We start from the raw sequence: 5,618 nt of genomic DNA, 5'->3' as shown, positions 1-5,618 counted from the left end.
GTAAGGTCCTCAGTTTCTCCTGCTGTGCAGCCAGCTCTGAGGGTCTCTGTGCTGGAGACCACAGGGCAGGAGGTGAGATTCTATAGCAACATGTTACTGTGGGTACTAATTGGGTAACAAAATCTGTGGACAGCAAAGAGCTACTCCACCGGCCCTACTGGTTACCTAGAAGGCCACCATCCCCTTTTGGTCAAGGTGGTCTATTAAAATTAGCTAATAGGGCTTCCCTGGTGATGCAGTGGTTGAGAATCTGCCTGCTAATGCAGGGGACACGGGTTCGAGCCCTGGTCTGGGAGGATCCCGGTACTAATTGGGTAACAAAATCTGTGGACAGCAAAGAGCTACTCCACCGGCCCCACTGGTTACCTAGAAGGCCACCATCCCCTTTTGGTCAAGGTGGTCTATTAAAATTAGCTAATAGGGCTTCCCTGGTGGCGCAGTCGTTGAGAATCTGCCTGCTAATGCAGGGGACACGGGTTCGAGCCCTGGTCTGGGAGGATCCCACATGCCGCAGAGCAACTAGGCCCGTGGGCCACAACTACTGAGCCTGCACGTCTGGAGCCTGTGCTCCGCAACAAGAGAGGCTGCGACGAAGAGTGGCCCCCGCTTGCCACAACTAGAGATAGCCCTCGCACAGAAACGAAGACCCAACACAGCAAAAATAAATAAATTAATTAATAAACTCCTACCCCCAACATCTTAAAAAAAAATTAGCTCATGATAATGACAACCGTTTATGGACCCTCCACCATGTGCTTGACAAACAGGATATTCTTTCTCATAATGGCACTGCAAGGAAAGTGTTTTCACCTGTTTACAAGTGAGGTCACAGAGGCTCATATTGGTGAAGATAGTGATCTAAGACACCTGAGTTAAGAGGCTGAACTAGACCTCAAACCTATGTCTGCCTGACTCCAAGGCCAGTGCTCTTTGTGTGGCCCCTCAGCCCCTGGTGACAATGAAGATGGGCCTATCTTTCCAACCCCTTTTCCAGGCCAGGTGCCCTCACCCTGTGCTGGGTGGGGCCTGGCCCACTCACCCCTGCGGAGAGATGGACCTGGATTCCTCATTGGGTTTATCACACCTGTCAGTGTGGGAGCTGAGACCCTGGGAGTCTGAGCCACACGCCGGTGGCCTCAGCGTGTCCCTGAGGCCACCAGGCCCCGGCGCTGCTCACATAACAGGCAGCCACAGAGAAGATGGGCCACAAAGGGGAGGGGCAGCAAGCAGCTCCTTACACTTAATGGTCCTTGATCAGAAACCAAACCAAGCCACTTCCCCTTCTCTGCATCAGCCCTTATCTATTCCTCTGAACTCTGTGTTCTGTTGCTTCCTTGGTGTGAACTTTAATGAACTTCCTTGAAATCCCCTAACTGTGCTTTTTTTATGGCGTGGGAATCTTTTTCTGTCCACTGCCTCTGAAAGGGTGAACGATCACCACACTAAGAGGTGGTTCTCTCTGGGCCATGAGATCCATTCAACCACCACGCCGGCTGCAGGGATATAAGAGGAATCAATTCCTCCCCCAAGTGTCACTGAGCCACACAATTAAGGTGCAAACGCTCTCTGGGAGCAAGTGACTAATCTGGTCTAGGGAGTCGGGGAAGGAAGGGATAGGGAGAGTGAAGACGGAGGAGGAGGGCTCCGGGTGGAGGGGGCGGCCCAGGGAGGCTGCTGGTGCAGGGCCTGGGGCTGGGGGGGAGGCCTGCCTTGGACATGCTCTGTGGTGAGCAATCTTTTGATATCCTAAGAGCATTAGGGAGCTGCTTGAAGACCAGATTTGCACGTTCTTTTTTCTTTTACGCATATTAAAATTTTTTTCATGAGCCTGTATGTTTTTACAACTAGAGTAAGCTTTTCACTAACTAACTATAATCCCTCTGTTTTGGGATAGTTCAGCCAGGTTGTACTGCTTATGAAAAATTATTTATTAAAAAGTCAAGATGGGACTTCCCTGGCGGCAAGGAATCTGGTTAAGAATTCACCTGCCGGGGTTTCCCTGGTAGCTCAGTGGTTAAGAATCCGCCTGCCAATGCAGGGGACACGGGTTTGAGCCCTGGTCCGGGAAGATTCCACATGCCGCAGAGCAACTAAGCCCGTGTGCCACAACTACTGAGCCCACGTGCCACAACTACTGAGCCTGCGCTCTAGAGCCCACGAGCCACAACTACTGAGCCCACGTGCCACAACTACTGAGCCTGCGCTCTAGAGCCCGCGAGACGCAACTACTGAGCCCACGTGCCACAACTACTGAGCCTGCACGCCACAACTGCTGAGCCCACATGCCAAAACTACTGAAGCCTGCGTGCCTAGAGCTCGTGCTCCGCAACGAGAGAAGCCACCGCAATGAGAAGGCTGCCCACCGCAGCGAAGAGTAGCCCCAGCTCACCGCAACTAGAAAAAGCCCGCACGCAGCAACAAAGATGCAATATAGCCAAAAATAAATAAATAAAATTTTAAAAAATGCTTAAAAAAGTACTCTATTGCTAAAAAGTGCTAACCAGTGTCTGAGCCTTCAGTGAGTTGTACATAATCTTTGCTGGTGGAGGGTCTTGGCTCATTGTTGATGGTGCTGACTGATCAGGTGGTGGCTACTGAAGGTCGGGATAGTGGTGGCAATTTCTTAAAATAAGACAACAATGAAGTTTGCTGCATGCATTGACTCTTCCTATCATGAATGATATCTCTGTAGCCTGCAATGCTGTTTGATAGCATTTTACCCACAATAGACCTTCTTTCAAAACTGGAGTCAATCCTCTCAAACCCTGCTGTTGGTTTATCAACTAAGTTTATGTAATAGTCCAAATCCTCTGTTGTCATTTCAACAACTGTCACAGTTTCTTCACCAGGAGTAGAAGAAACATCTACCTCTCTGCTCATCCATAAGAAGCATCTCCTCATCCATTAAAGTTTTTTCATGAGATTATAGCAATTCAGTCATATATTCAGGCTCCACTTCCAATTCTAGTTCTCTTGCTATTTCCACCACACCTGCAGTTACTTCCTCCACTGAAGTCTTGAGCCCTTCCAAGTCATCTGTGAGGGTTCCAATCAACTTCTCCCAAACACCTGTTAATGTTGATATTTTGATCTCTTCCCATGAACCACAAATGTTCTTAATGGCAACCAGAATGGCAAATCCTTTCCAGAAGGTTTTCAATTTCCTTTGTCCAGATCCATCAGAGGAATCACTATCTACAACAGCTAGAGCCTTATGAAATATATTTCTTAAAGACTAAGACTTGAAAGTTGAAATTACTCCTTGATCCATGGGCTGCAGAGTGGATGTTGTGCTAGCAGGCATGAAAACAACATTAATCTCGTACATCTCCATCAGAGCTCTTGGGTGACCAGGTTCATCGTCAATGAGCAGTAATATCTTGAAAGGAATCTTTTCTCCTGAGCAGTAGGTGTCAACAGTGGGCTTTGTCAACAGATGTGCCGTCATCCAGGCTTTGTTGGGCCATTGATAGAGCACAGGTGCAGTTGATTTAGCATAATTCTTAAGGGTCCTAGGGTTTTTGGAATGGTAAATGAGCATCAGCTTCAAGTCACCAGGTGCATTAGCCCCTAACAAGAGTCAGCCTGTCCTTTGAAGCTCTGAAGCCAGGCATTGACTTCTCCTCTCTAGCTATGGAAGTCCTAGATGGCATCTTCTTCCAACAGAAGGCTGTTTTGTCTACACTGAAAATCTGTTTAGTGTAGCCACCTTCATTAATGATCTTAGCTAGATCTTCTGGATAACTTGCTGTAGCTTGTACATCAGCACTCGCTGCTTCGCCTTGTACTTCGATGTTAAACCTCATGAAGCAACCTCTGCTAGCTTCATATTTTTCTTCTGCAACTTCTTCACATCTCTCAGCCTTCATAGAACTGAAGAGAGTTAGGGCCTTGCTCTGGATTAGACTTTGGCTTATGGGAATGTTGTGGCTGGTTTGACCTTCTATCCAGACCACTCAGACTTTCTCCATGTCAGCAATAGGGCTGTTTTACTTTCTTATCATTTGTGTGTTCACTGGAGTAGCACTTTTAATTTCCTTCCAGACCCTTTCCTTTTCATTCACAGCTTGGCTAACTGGCACAAGAGGTCTAGCTTTCGGCCTGTCTCGGCTTAAGGCATTGCCTTCCTCACTAAGCTTAATCATTTCTAGCTTTTGACTTAAAGTGAGAGACTCTTCCTTTCACTTGAACACTTAGAGGTCATTGTAGGGTTACCAATAGGCCTAATTTCAATATTACTGTGTCTCAGGGAATTGGGATGCCCGAGCAGGGGATGGGGGAAATGGCTAGTCAGTGGAGCAGTTAGTACACACACAACATTTATTAAGCCCATCATCTTATATGGGCGTGGTTCATGGTGCCCCAAAACAATTACAAGAGTAACATCAAACACTACTGATCACAGATCACCACCACAAATATAATAATAAACAAGTTTGAAATACTATGAGAATTACCAAAATGTGACACAGAGACAGGAGGCGAGAGGATGTTGTTGGAAAAATGACACCAATAGACTTGCTCGATGCAAGGTTGCCATAAACCTTCAACTTCTAAAAATCGCAGTATCTGTGACGTGCATTAAAGTGCAATAATACGAGGTATGCCTGTCTAGGTACACCAATTAAGAGCCACTCCAGAATTAGACCTGGGCTGCAATCTGGGCTACTACTTACTATGCGATTGACCCAGTGTCTTTATCTGAAAAATGAGGCCACCTGGTTCACTGAGTTGTGGAGGATTAAAGCAAGATAATGTAGCATGAAAAGCATTTGTTTAGGAGTACACCTGGAGTGTAGCCAAGAGTCTATTCTCATTACTTACATCTTGGCCTTTCACAGGGTCAAAATTCCAATACTCAGCAAACCCTGGCCTCTTGTAAATGTGTTCAACCTGAATTCTGAAAGTAATTACTCAATTGCTGTGGTGATGTTGGGGAGGTATTTCTCAATGCAAACTTCCCTTTCGGTTAACACAGATGGGAAAACACAATAAGCACCCAATGTACCACTGGGTGGCAGTTTATATAAATGTTCAATGGAAATTAAGACTTTGATAGTGAAAGACTCAACACTATAGCCTTCTTCTAGAGACTCAAATGAATCTATTTGTGCGTTTCTAAACAGTTGCTTCCAGTGGTGGTTCTCAGCCCTGGCTGGGTATCAAAATCACCCGGTAGAAGTTTAAAAAACTTAAGATTCATCACAGATTGCAGCATCACATCCCATGGATGGGCTGGGGGCATCTGTATAAATAACAAACAAGGGTAAAAACAAAAGCAAAGCCACAACTCTGATGCCTAGTCAGGGACAAGGACAAATGTAACAACCGCCTACTCAGGAAGAAGACGGCCGTGGAGAGGAAGAGGAGAGCTTCAGTGTGGTCCTGTTTTATTTGGGACGGAAAACATAATAGGAGGGCTCTAAAGGTGAACTCAGAAAAAAAATTAAGGTCACGTCTGCTGGTTATGTTCAATTGCAGTTTGTTTATACATTTCATCAACGGTGATTGCAAATGAAACTTTTGACCCTCTCTGTTATAGCAGAAAAGTGTTTTTTATGAAGGGAGGTGATTCTCAAAACTAATGGACTCAAGCAGAAACACTGGTTTTCCTGGAA

Source organism: Globicephala melas, chromosome 1, assembly GCF_963455315.2.
Source record: "Globicephala melas chromosome 1, mGloMel1.2, whole genome shotgun sequence".
NCBI lineage: Eukaryota > Metazoa > Chordata > Mammalia > Artiodactyla > Delphinidae > Globicephala > Globicephala melas.
This window is presented reverse-complemented; position numbering follows the sequence as displayed.